Source organism: Dioscorea cayenensis, chromosome 5, assembly GCF_009730915.1.
Source record: "Dioscorea cayenensis subsp. rotundata cultivar TDr96_F1 chromosome 5, TDr96_F1_v2_PseudoChromosome.rev07_lg8_w22 25.fasta, whole genome shotgun sequence".
NCBI lineage: Eukaryota > Viridiplantae > Streptophyta > Magnoliopsida > Dioscoreales > Dioscoreaceae > Dioscorea > Dioscorea cayenensis.
In genome coordinates, this window is record NC_052475.1 from 13670820 (window position 1) to 13685571 (window position 14752).

General features: G+C 34.3%; 1 long non-coding RNA gene across 2 annotated transcripts; it reads right to left on the reverse strand.

Moving 5' to 3' along the window:
* Positions 1-1680: 1680 nt before the first annotated feature.
* LOC120262384 lies at positions 1681-5228 on the reverse strand. Of its 2 annotated transcripts, none has more exons than XR_005536767.1 (4): positions 4968-5228; positions 4616-4859; positions 2628-2689; positions 1681-1976 (listed from the first exon to the last, which is right to left on the reverse strand). It is a non-coding gene; the product is annotated as an uncharacterized LOC120262384 (long non-coding RNA). The 2 variants fall into 2 exon arrangements; XR_005536768.1 differs by having other exon boundaries at positions 4616-4813; positions 4968-5227.
* Positions 5229-14752: the final 9524 nt, after the last annotated feature.

The window sequence follows — 14752 nt, forward strand, 5'->3', positions numbered from 1 at the left end:
GAAGAGAGAAAAGTTGGAGAGATGCAGAGAGAAAAAACGTAAACAGCGCCAGTAATGGTTGTTTCTTGGGATTACTCTAAGATAAACCCCCACTTCCTCTAAAACTGGAGAAATGATTGCAGTGGACATTATGGTCAAACCACGCAGTACTCCTACGACTTCCCATGCAAAGGGCAATTTCATCCAGAAAATTCAAAAATAACTCTGTTAACCACCGCTACATGCTTTGGAGTTTGAAAAACATTGTGTTTAAAAGGAAGGGTTTTTTTAGGGGTACACAGATTTAGGGATTGTGTTTGTGCATATTGTAAACTTAGGGGGTGTTTTTGGTAATTTTCATATTTTTTTTATTTATATTTACTTAAAATATTATGATAATTGAATTATTTGCAATTGTATAATCCCTCCAATATTTGTAAATTTTAATCTATCCAAGATCCCATCTTGCTCATCCTTCTTTGTTATTATTGTTCAAGTGTCAAACAATTATTTTTTTGGTAATCAAAATGCATATCATTATTGTAATTTTAAATTATCTTTCCTCTTTATTATGTTTATTTCTCCCATTTAATTTATGATATATGTTAACTTCAATTTGCAGTATTAGTAAAGCAAAAGAAAAAAAAGAGAAAAGATCCACTTTAATTTTAAACAACTATAAAATGGAGAAAACAAATATAAAAAAAAATAGTTTTACATGCGTGTGCAATTGTTTATATTATATAATTGATAAACTTTATAATATTTAATCATTATTAATGATGTAAAAACTTTGTATGTTTGTTTATTTTAAAATAAAATTTATGTTAAATTTTATATTATTAGACTCCATCTATCTTTAATTTATTTAATTTATTAAAAAATAATTATTAATATATTTACAAAGCTAACTATTTATATATTTAAATATAGTGCGGGCCACCCTGCTAGTATATATTAATAAAAACCTATTTCTATTGTCTGTATCTATATCTATTGATTTCTCATTTAAAAGTATAGTCTGTATCCGTATGCTTCTTTTATTTATTTTTTAAAAACCTAGACTATTTTATTAAATCTAATTATTATTTAATATATAAGGATTACAAATGGTTTTATTTTTTTACACGGGAAAAATTAAAGTGACCAGTGCTTTTAATATTGATAAAAGTTTAACAAAATAAATAAGTTTATCAATTAATATTAATAAAGATCCAGCATTCTTCACAAAATTAAAAATTATTAAAAATTTTATCATAAAATTTTTATTTCAATCAAATATTGATTAAATAAAATTTTAATCACAAGGTATTTTCAATATTTTAATTACATATAAGATATTGAGAAGACATAGCGAATGTGCATGAGTTCTGATGCATAACATTGGCTTAGACTTCAATAAAACTTTGAAATATCTCCTCAGTAAACAGAAGGACTACCATAATTTGGGCACAATTCAAAGATGATGTAAGCTTGATCTATACCATAATGTATTTTCCAAAAAGACTATGAACAGAATTCCTTGCATCAATAACAGCTCAAATTTTTGGATCAAAATTTACTGTAAAAATGAACTTGTACATTTTCTCAACCATGTATCAGCTATCAGCAAAGACAACAGAATACCTCAATATATACAGGGCTAGAGTTCAGTAGACAACATAAAAGCTAGCATGAAGATATAAACATACTATAAAAAAATAAAAGAAGCAAATACCAAGCAAAGTAATGCAGTAGACACAAAAGTCAAGACTTAGGACAACAATGGCAAAACATGTACATGCAAATTACAATTTAAAAGCAAAGATTAATGTAGCATGAAACCAAAAATAAAGAGAATTTTCTAACAAACATAGAGTGATCAAAAGCTACAATAAGATGTCAATCAAGCACAGGTTCAAACTTTATATCAATTAGCCTGATGACTTATTCAAACCTTGCTTCAAAGCTTCAGCAAATTGATTCAGGTCCTCATCCAGCCGTTTTAATGACTTGATCTGCCAAGTCAAACTTGGTTAATAACTTCAGAGTAATAAAGAACATAGAGAAAAGCTCTATACAAATTAAAATTAGTGGAAAACCATCAATGTTAAACCAAAATTAAAGCAGACATACCAAAACCAGTACATGTTTTTTTAACACAAGAAAAAAGAGGATTCATCCATTGATAGAAGAAGAGTTTATTTCCTTTTCATATAGGATATTACACAGAACAAACCAATCATTACTAATATGTAGCATAACACTGAACATGGAATTCATTTCTAAAATAATGAATGTCTAGACTACCAGAATGTGAAATCAAAGCAAAAGCAGAACCAACAATTACTCATAAAACATCACTAGAGGAAAGAATCAACAAGGATAATCATCATCCTCATCAAACATATCCAAGTTGGAGTAGTAATTCATCTATTTCGTTTAACCTAAATCTAATACTGATAAAGTCAACCACATTTCATCATCCAACTCTCCCAAGTCATCAACTTTACACACCAAAATAGCATCCATGAATATGTATGTATAATCCCCAAACACACGAAAAGCATCCAAACATACAGGTTATTAAAACTTTCAACTTCCGCAAATAATATATGAAACAACAGGTTATTTCTGAATTTGAGTTAGTAAAAATTATCATCATCCACCTGGAAAGGCGTAGTGGCTGTCACTCCAGGCACACCTACAACTTCTGAGAAAAAAGTAATTTCTGCAAGAAATTTGAGTTTACATGATAATCAGAGAGTTGCCTCGGGGATAAACAGAGGATTAAATCATACAAATAGGTAATAACGCCTGTAAAATCAGTAACATTAGGTAAACACAGAAAATTCAACAAAAGAATGTTGTCAATACACACCAGCATACTTCAAACAGGAAAAACAGAACAATATATTAAAAGAAAAATTAATCCCCCAATTGGAAAATTCATAATTTCTTCATACAAAGATGACGATTGAGATAGGACCAAAAAGCAAAGAAATAACTTGTTATGAAATGTAATTCACAGGAAACATGAGACATACAAGATCACAAACTTCTTGAAACAATAAACACATTATACCAAGTAACCATCAAAAGAAATGGCAACAAAACAATAATTAAACTAATAAAAATGTGACGAAGATATTTTACAGAGGGGATCAACACATATCAACAAAATACATAGTTAATGGAATAAAAAAGCCCCAATATGAAGAATCAAACAAACATCAGCATTATACAAATTTTAAGTAAATAGCTTCCAAACAGACACACCAACCATCGGGATTATACAGCATAAATCTAAAGCCGTATCTTAGCAAAACCTCAAATCATGGAAAACCTGCATCATCTTCATACTTATCTCCAGATTATAAAGAAGAAACTAAAGTATTAATTCAAGATCGACGAAATCACAAAACAAAAAGAATTAGCCTTCCAAACTAGAGTTATTCATTTAGCATCTACATTCCATAGAACTAATTCGTTCTTACAAACCCACAGCCCTTGATTGAAAAACCAATTGAAAATCACTAAATTCGGCATCATGATATCATAATATACAGCGCAATCAAACACGTTTCATCATCCAACTTTACACACCACATGGTCTCCAAACACATGAAAAAGCATCCATGAACCGATCAATCGCAAAATACCAAAATAGCAAAATAGATCACACAAAGAACAGCCAAAAAGAAGATGAGAAAGACATACATGAATATGTATATAAAGAGAGAGAGAGAGAGAGAGAGAGAGAGAGAGGATCGCTAACATATGAGCAGCTTCACAGCCCACTGGCTTGAATACAGTAGCTACAGAGAGCAAAAGAGGTCCAAAATCCATAGTCCAACACCCAATCTAGCATCCACATTATAAACCAAAATTGCTTTACATATGGCAAGGCAAGATTACTTCTGGAATTATCAAAATAATTTTGAACAAAGAGCAATAACTACTCTGAAAGATCACCTTTTTATGTTCCTCAAGAAGAATCATGTTTCTTCTTAATCAAAGCAACATATATTCATGGAACATGCAAGAATATAAGATGAACAAAGATAACCTGTATATTTTCTCATTGCAACAGTATACTGGCTTTCAAAGGTATATAAGACTACAACATCAATGGTGCCATATTCTGGCAAAAAAGGCTATTAAAATGCAATAGAAGGCCTACTCGGCAATGAGCATCAAGCAGAAATGTATCCATTGATTTACTTATTCAGGCATAAATGTCTAGACACATTAAGTAATGGACTAGTGGGCCTTTAAATTAAAGATAATGGCAAATTAATTTAGCGCACAAAAGAGCTTCCTAATGATATAAAACCCAACCTATCTCTTATGAAAATCCAAGAATTCATATATCAAACAAAGATTACATTTTATTTCAAGCATTAGAACAAACACATCAAAGGCAGCATAAACAGGGCAACAACATAAAACTAATCTTAACCAAGCATCCGTTCAGCAATAACAAAGATCAAAAGCATTGATGATTATCTTCAACATCCTTGCAAATCAATGACCAATGTCCCTTCCATTACTATGAAAATTTTGAGGAACTTTTAAGTATGAAATTAGGGCATAAAAAATTAACGGAAAGGAAACAACAACAACAAAAACAACAACAACAACAAAAGAAACTCACGGCGAGTGGCCAACCGGAGAGCAAGATCTCTCATTTTGGAGGAGAATCGCTAGGGTTGGAAGTAAGAACCCTAGTTTTTGCACCTCTCCTCTTCCTTCAACATTTCGGATCTCTCGTTAATTCAACCGGGTGTTGGATGAGATTAAGATTGATGCAAACCCCTGCAATCCAACACAAGGGCCGGTTGATGCAATTTCCCTGCAATAGAAACCAACACAAAGACCGAGCAACCCGAAGGAAGGATCTGGATTGAATTAACAGAAGATCAAACACAATCACAACACACCAAAGTTCCACACATACATAAGAGCTAGGAAGAAAGGAAATACTAAGAGACCAGAGGTTACTCAACCTGGAGATCTCAACGCTAATAAATGGAAAAACAAGTAGAAGAAGAGTAGAAAGAGAAGAGGAATGGATCTCGAATCTGAATCTGAAGATGATGCTTTTCCCAAGGCTTCTGCTATTTATATATTCCTTTTGTCTGAATGCTCATCCATGTATTCAGTATTCTCTCTTAGAACGATTAATCCCAATACATTCATGTCTGAAAGAGAAACATGCCCTCACGCAAACCCATACTTGGGGAGGGGGGTTGGTGGAGGTTTTAAAACTCTCATTCTACTCAAGTTTCTCAACCATCCAAATTGGAGGATTGGGGAGGTATTAGAGTTGGTATTTTTTTGTTTTGACAAACATACGTAAGTTTCAAATAATTACAAACATTATTTAATTTATATTTTTCAGTGAATGAGAGAAAGCTTCAATCGCGTAAAGGCAGGGTTTTTAAAAACCCATACTTGGGGAGGGGGTTTTAAGGGGAGGGGGGTTGGTGGAGGTTTTAAAACTCTCATTCTACTCAAGTTTCTCAACCATCCAAATTGGAGGATTGGGGAGGTATTAGAGTTGGTATTTTTTTGTTTGACAAACATACCCTTGTAAGTTTCAAATAATTACAAACATTATTTAATTTATATTTTTCAGTGAATGAGAGAAAGCTTCAATCTTGTTCTAATTTCCTTCTTCTCCTTCCGCTAGGGTTCCGAAGAACGCCTACGCCGCCGTCGCTGCTGCCGCCGCCTCGGAGCCACCGGAGTTGCTGAACCTCCTCGGACCCGTTGCCACCGCCGCTCAAGGTATTTATCTACAGTTGATCTCTCTTTCCTTGCCATTTGGGTTGATGAAGTCATTAGTTTGACATCCAGTTTATGGAACCTGTTAATCTTCTGACTTTGCTGTTAATATTCTGACTTGCTGTCAATGCTGAGCTGAATACTTTGGTTTGTTGCTACAAATTGCTTAGTCATCTCTGTGTGTTCTCAAATTAGTGGTTTGTTTGTATTACTATCCTCTTATTATTCTTTTTTTATCCATAGATCATATCTTTGAATGAGATCCAGTTGCAACAAATTCTGAGTCTCTGGGATTACTTCACAGTGTGCAGGCTACAATAAAAGTACTCATTATAAATTTCTTTTCTTTGGTAATATTATTATGATTTTTGGAATATTATGGATTTCATTGAATATCCATGAATATGTAGCTTTGCTTTGCATTGATTCCACTTACAACCTTTAGCCTCAAATGCATGTCATCTGTACATAGTCTGCTTGATGGTGTTTCTTACTGATGTATATCTGACAAGTAATTACTGTACTACTAAAACAAGACGTCTGTGCACTTCCTAATGTTTCCATCATAATTCATAATTCTTGCATAGAACTTCAATAATAAAACTCATGTGACCTGCATATAACTGAGAGTCAAAGAATTGGATTTCAATACTTTTTTCACTTGTGTTACTTTGTTAGTTTATTAGAAGATGTCTAACTCTTTATTGTTCTGATCAATTAATTACAATCCATATCCATCACATTTAGGCCAGTGAAGCCACCTTGAGATACTTGGCTTGTTTGTTAGCATAATGCATACTTGTTATCCACTAGAATTGACCAAGTAATTATTGAATATTGTTAGAAGGACACATTTTCAAACACATGTATTATGGTTTTGATATGATTGACGTATACCTTTAGTCCTCTCAAATGTTATTATGAGAACAAATAATTAGGACTTTGATGTTTCACATTTAATTGAAGAAGTTTCAAAATTCAAACTATGCTATGCCTAATAATGATAGCTTAATGACCATGTTATGATCATATTTATGACCATAGCTTTATTTGAAGCATATGCTTTTCCTTTTGAAAAAAATAATAATTGATTATTTTGATCCTTATACTTGCCCTCTTCTTGGTGGTTGATTTTTCATTGCCAGCCTGCTGTATGGCCAATTCTTCCAAGAATTTGTTTCATTTGGTGTTCTGTCAATTAAACTAATTAGTATCTAGTTCAAGTACAATGAGACCCACTTGTTCATTTTGCATAAAATAATAATAATTTCTAATCCTCAACATATCGCCTATAAATGTTAATAAACTCATCACATTTAATAAATTTTTTTTATTTTTCTTTGTATATTTAAATTTTTTTGTCATGATAAGATAATAAATAATTATTTCAAGTTCTATAAAAAAAATTATTCATCAATGTATCTTCAAATTTGTTGGGTTCTTAAAATCTTTAGAATGAAACGAAGTAGGCTTATTTTCTTAATAAACTCATCACATTGATAAGTGCTTGTGCGATATGAATGCGAAGTATTATTTTCTTATGTTTAGCATTACTTTTCTCGGGTTTCTACATTAATATGTGTGTTTTTATGTTACTTTTATGCATGTAGGGTTGTGAGGCCGATTATGAAGGAAAGAAGCCAATGTGTATCATAATGCACCGATTTTGGAGGAAATCTTGCTAAAGTTCAAACGCGAAGACATAGGTCAAGTGTGAGATGCTAGAGTATGTGCCAACCTCCTCGTATTCGAGTTGGCACATCCATTTGGAGGGGCACAAGGGCAGTCACACTGGAGTATTCCGACTTATGCACATAGAACAAGAGCTCCACCAACTTGTCTATCATTGAAGAAGCAAGTGATCCACGACGTGAACGTGTGCCCGTTTGCGTTACTCCGATAAAAGTATGGATTCGGGAAGCTATTCAGGACGGATACTGCAGCAGAGAACTGTAACAACAATGCAGCAAAGTACTGTAGTAGCACTGTTCACAGCCGGCCGAGAAAACAGGAATTCAGAGAATCCACACGGGCATGTGGAAATTATACACGCCCTTGTGGAAATTCCACATGGGCGTGTGAAACATCCACATGCCCGTGTGATTGCCCGATTCCAGCCCTATCTAAAGCCGATTTCAGCCCCGATTTCAGCATTCTTTTCTCCATCTTTTCCCCAACTTGAGAGAGGGCTTCGGCTAGGGTTTTGAGGGGTATTGGCTAGGGTTTTGGAGAGGTTCTACGGCTCCAAAATCGCGCGTTGTTTGGAAGAAGGTTATTGGGAGAGCTTTCTTCGGCACCGATCCGGCGAGGTGTATCCTAGGCCGGACAAAGGATCCCTTGCGACGAGTAGAGGACTCTCCACAAGACCATCGACACGACCATCGAGGGGGTTTCTCTATGGATTCATTGCTTTTACATTCTATTCCTTTGATTGTACTTAGCTCCATGGAGAGCTAAACCCCTAGTGGGTACTTGGGTATTTGTGAACCCTAGGATGTATTTGTTTCATTGAATCTCTTTATTATGTTTTCAATTAATTGATGTTTATTGTGAGTTCCAACTTTGAATGCTTGATTGTTTGAACTTTTCCCTTAGAGTGACACTAGGGTTGAGAGTTCTTGTTGGTAACTTTGTGAGTGAGTGACACACCACGAGTGTTAAACAAAGCTAGGTTGGACAGGGTTGAGAGGGTGAGTCGAGAGGTACAGGAGCGTCCCCTTTCCCCTCCGACGTGATAGATTCTACCTCCGTTCCTCGAGTTCTTTGCGACCATAATAGAGTAAATGGTCTAAAGGATGAACCTCCGCTGGGCTTAGTTGCGCGTGCAACGGAGTGAAGCGTTGAAGTGATCTTAGTATCAAGGGCTTAATTGTGGTTAGGGACCTTCCACCTGGACCAAAGGGTTAGGTCTATAATTAGGAAGAGATTTATCACTTGGAATCACTAGAGCTCATTGCAACTCTATTCGAGTGCGAGGTTGAGAGATTATCTAATCTCTCCTCCGGGACATGAATAGAGTTAGGCATAGTTGACCTTAGATTTGGGACTATGTATATAAGGATTTCCACGACTCACCATTGCATTGATTAGGAAGCATAATAGAGGGTTCTTGCACTTGAAACGATTGTCCTAGGCGGAGTATTATCCGAGTATCCCATCTTTATCGATTGCCTTACCTCCTCATTTACTCATGCTTTCTTACTTGTTGTTTTTACTTTTGAGAATTGAATCATTGTCACACTTATCACTACTAATCTTTCACATAGCTAAGAAGCGAATTAAGTGTTTTTATTCCCTACTCCCTGTGGATTCGATACCCACTCATCAGGGATTATTACTTCGACAAACCCGTGCACTTGCGGGATATACGCAAGGGGACCTTGTCACACATCATCTTCGATATTATCCCTTGCTTTGGCATACGCTTTATCCTTTATGAAGATTGTAGTGAAACCATTGAAGAATGGTATAGAACAGCTACTTCTTTGTGAGTTTGTATTATAATAAAAAAGAAAATTAGTAATAAGAATAGCATGCCCTCCTCATTATGTTCAATATGCTAGTGATGGTAGTAGTTTTGCTTTTGCATAGTTTCACTCAAGATTTGAATCATTTCATTTCTCATGTTTTTTTAATTAAGGTAGCCTCTTTGAAATCTAATGAATTTTTAATGAATTTATAGTGTGTATCGTGTAAAAACTTGGTCTGGATAGAATTTCATAATGATTTTTTAGAAGACCAAATATCCTCTTGATTGCATTTCTAGCACTGGCATGTTTTATATTAGGAAACTCTTAAGGCATTAGTGGTCGATTTTTGAGCACAAGAACTCATGTGATATCGATAGCTTCAAAAAGGCATAAGAAATTTAGGGTAATTTACATATTCATAATTGACAAAATAATATAAACCTAATAGGTTGGCATATATTTCTTATTAGGCAAGGTTTTATTGGTAAGAATAACTTCAAAAACAATTATAACACATTTTATAACCATTTAGAACATTTAATTTATTAGTTCATTACAACGTCTTTAATAACTTGCCCATCATGTTCTAAACCTTCCTGGCTTAATAAGAACTATATAAAATTGCATGTCTTAACTCCAAATACTGACTATACTACTAATAATTTTAGATTTTATATTTTCTTGTTCTATATCTTGATTGATTAGTTTTAGACACAATTACTCGATATGTGTTCTATCTAATGTTCCAAGATAATTCTACATTAGCAAAACATAAATTGTTACTTATAATCCAGTCACTATTATATAAACAAAAACTCTACAGTCTTGAGCTATTACCTTAGACCATTTCCACATGAGGTTATTTGAATTTTTAGGTATAGGTTCAAATTTCTTCAATGGGACACCATACTAAAGAATAATTGCCATTAAGACAGTATGCAAATACTAATTAACTGTTTCAATAGATGGGAAAAAATCAAATTTAATTATCTTATTTTTGACATAGTGTGCTATAACATTTAAAAACATCATGATCCTTTCTTAACCATGATATTTCTTATACTTTATAGACCACCAGTGGGGCCAACAATTGATATAACCTATGAAAATAATGTCATATATAGTTTACCAATACACTTTATGTTGCTTTTATATATTCCGATTTAAGTGCTCAAATTATCTACAATGCCTAATAGACATTGATTCAATCTCATATTTAACCTTCCTATTTCTATCTTTAAGTTGCCGATTCGCACATGCAGTCATGATGATGTTTAATATGTAAAAGTAACTCATAAACATTATATAATATAGTTGAACTTCCTCAATCATATCCATATTACTGATATATATCTAAAATAACAATTATACATAATCAGTTTCAGCAAATTTATGATACAATAATTAGACATGTAGCATAAGTACATTCTTTTCTAGAGATTTTTTTTTAAAAGAAAAGAATAACACACCCTTATAGGAACATGTAAATTTTAATTTATTAATGTATATAAATAACTTTTTAAAGGACTAGATTATGAATTTGGATTTTTTACTTTTAGCCCATGTAAAATTTAAATTTATTGATATATATTTACATCTAAGTATATAATGAAAACTGGATCAGATTCGGGTACCCACTTTTAATTTTCTCAAGACCTGATTTGGTTTTTATTTTTAAAAATTCAGATCGGGAACCTGATCTTTTTTTTTCCCAGATCAGGTACCCACAAAATTTGGGTTCAAAAATCAAATACCAGATCAGACTATCGGATCATGGTTTTTTTGTCAATCCACATTAATAAAAAAAATAAGAAAGGGAAAATTGACCTACAAACGTTGATAATATTTAAAAATTTTATTGTAGTGTACAATACCAACGGAATTCAGTCGACCTTAGTATGTCGGTAGTAAAAAAATTATGCCATCGGAATTCTGTTGGTAATAATATGATGATATTTGTTAGTAGTCACAGGGCAAAAAAAAAAGGATATCACTCACCATACCAACAGACTTCTGTTAGTACTAGTATGTTAGTATTATTAAAAAATTGTGCTGGAGGAGTTCTGTCGATAATAACATGAACATATTTGTTGATAACTCTTCAACCCTAAAAAATTAGGATTTCCCACAAAATACAGACAAAATTACATCGGTATTAATAAGTTAGTAATAATGACAATAACACCGACACAATTATGTTGGTAATAGTATAAAGGTATTTGTCGATAAGTCTCGGAGCCAAAAAAATTAGTATGACATGTACCATACTAATGGAATTCCACCGGTACAAATGATGAGTGCATTTTATATAGATATTTTATATACCCTATTGTGTGTTTTACTTGTCCTTTTAGCATGATTTTGTTATAAACCGATGCTACTTGAGGTATGTTTGCTAAATTGTGCAGATAATTGGGTTTTGAACCAAAAGAATGAAAAGAGAAGAATTTTAATGCAAAACAACATTAGAATACAAGTTTTAGGATAAGTAGGGTCCCAAGCATAGGTGTGCTTGGAAGCATAGTCGGAAGCACAGTTTTGGTGGCCCTAGCATGGTTGCACTGGGGAAGCATGCCCATACTTACCCCCATGTGTTTTGATGGAAAATCCTCCCTAGGAGAAGCATGGTACTGTAGCACGGTTAATATAGCAAGCACGGGCAGAAGCACACCCATGCTTTTTACAGGTTTTTGATTATTTGGTACAGAAAACTGATCACAAGATTTCCAAAAAGAGCACAATCAAGAGCATGGCCAAGGGCACAGGCGTGCTTGCCTTGGGAATGCCTTTCTTAGCCACAAAGTTAGGTTTTCAAGGGAAATTTACTACGGTTTCTTGGGGGACCTTCTTGGAGGCGGCGGCTGGACTTCATCTTCTATGGATTTCAAGTGGATCTAAGGTGGTAGGACACTTGAGTGAAGCAACATCGGTGGGACTTCATCGGAGCACCCCCGGAGTAGTTTTGTAAGCAAAAAAGGGGTTTTCATGGATTCCTTCTCTTTTGTTTCTTTAGTCTTCCATGTGCTTGTAAACCTATGAGGGGATAACTGTCATACGGTGCCCTGGATTATGAACCTTTATGTTTGATGGTTTGATTTTAGTAATATTGATTATTGAGTTTCCTTGTGGTCTTCCATTTGTTTACATTGTTTATCTTTCTATGTGTTCCTTGTCTTGATGCTTGTATGTTGCTAGCTTAACGAGGGACTTGCCGATTAGCTGCGTATGTGTTGATTTTTCGTTGCTATTTTCCTCGTTGGTTGCCATTGCATTTTAAGTTGCTATTTAACCTTAGATTGATTTGTTGTCTAGAGGGTAATCTATACTCGTCTAGCTAGGGCACACATCAAGAAAGGGGTTGAGTCTACTTCGAGCCTTGGGCAAGGACGTACATTACAAACCCTTCGTAGGTGTTCACCACGGTCCAATAAGAAACTCTTAAATCATTGCCTAGTTATTGCATTTGTCAAGGGATTAGTCCGGGGCACTACTCTATATCCGTGATTCTCACCTCAATCCTATATGTACCTTAGCCGAGTTTTAGTTCCATTTCACTCTTTAAACTCTTTTTGTGGCACCCTGTCCCGATTATTGATCTTTGGCCTCTTTTTTGATTTTTGTGCATGCATTAGGGGTAAAATGGTCATTTTACACTAGTGGCATCTTTGCATGATTGCATAGTAGGTTATGTGTGAAAACCAGCCGAAAAACAGGGGTGATACTATCTTTTGGACCCTTTTCATTTTATTCTCTTATAAGGGAATTTTGGTAATTTCTCCTTTTTTTAAAAAAACAATTTAAGGGATAAGAAGCAATGTGGTTGCTCTCCATTTCTCTTATTTTTACTTTTCTTTCTTCTTCCTCTTGTTTTCCTTCTTCAGCCGAACACTTGTTTTTGATAAAAAATTTCATCGTCGAGCTTTTTCGGTGAATCAATGCTTTTATTCTCTTCCTCTCATTCTCCTGAGCTTGGTAAGGCTTCGATTCAAGGTTTTCTCCTTGTATTTTCTTCGTATTTACTCATTTTTGACAATCTTTGAAACCCTAGAAATCAACCTTAGTTTGAGTTGTTTTTAGGCTCAAATCGAAGCCAATATTGTTGATATTCATGTGTGTGTATGTTTGTAAAGAAATTTTTTTGTCTTGGTGTTGTAAATCGACGAGAAACCTTTGAAACAAGGACGGTTTACTGTAGCAAATTCGTGGTTACTGTAGCAACTCCGTAATTACCGTAGCACCGAAAACCATGGCCTTTTCTTTTATTTCTTTGGTCCAAAAATCGAAGCCCTTCTTATTTGGAATCCATTGGAACTAATTTTCCTTCTGTTTGAGGTCCTTTGGGCCCAAAATGACGTTGTTTTCCCCTAAAACTCTAGAGTTACATGTTCGACATGTAACCTTGCATTCGCATGCATTTAGTTTCGATTCTTTTGTTCATTCGTTGCGCGTCTTAAGGCGAGACGATTGGTTCAGTGAGTGGTTTAATTGTTAATAGCATAGATTTAATAAGAGTATTATAGTATTTCTTTATATGTTTAATATCATAAATTTGATAATAAATCCAATTTCGCTTGCTGGATATATATATATATATATATATAAAGATATTTTGAGCATGGAGTTATTTGGCAAAAAATGATTCTAGTATACTTATGCGTATTTATTTTGAAAGAAACATGTATACATGTAAATGTATTTACATGCAAATGGAATATGGATTGATGTAAATTTCAATATTTACACATCATATGATGGATTCCTCGAGTTAGAATTGGAAAAAATTGCATTATGGCATTTGGATTTTGGTGTTGACAGCGGACTTCAGTCAGACACTGCAGTGTGGGGTTCCACGGTCCGGCCTAATGGGAGGCGGCGTGGTCAACCCTGAGTTTATCCTTGGTCAATAGGTGCGTGGAGCCACTGACATAGGGTTCTTATATGTGAAAAACCTGGGGTCACCACAAGGGAATCTCAGTGGCCAACACCAAGGAAGGCATCATTTTTTAATTTTAAAAGTCTTAAAAACACCTTGATGGTGGTCCCGTAGCTAGTCGCAGCCACGATTAGCTTGGGAATTGTTTGAGGCTAGCTTGTATTTTGAGCAGTGCTCAAAGTGTTGGAAAATGCTACTTACCTGTACTACTTATAAATCATTTTGATCTCTGCTAATATGTTGAATACTTGGAACATCTTTTATTTGTTACTATTATTGTGAATTACAATTGGAAATGTTGTACCACTCACTTATATCTATGCTGACACCACTCATTGGATAACACTTGTTACTCACCACTCTCCTTTCCCCTTTCTCAGACTGCGATGTTGGACTGGGTTGTGATGGACAGACAGTAGAGTGACCTACCCTTTTTTCCTTGTTTAGGTTAGTGCACTATGCATGTAAACTTTATGGATCCACTAGACTTGACTTTGGTGTACTATTCTTATATTTGTACTTTTTGGTTGTATTTAGAACCCCAACCGGTTCTATAGTGGAGGTTGTCTCCCTCTTCAGTAAGTCATGATAGCGGGTTTGT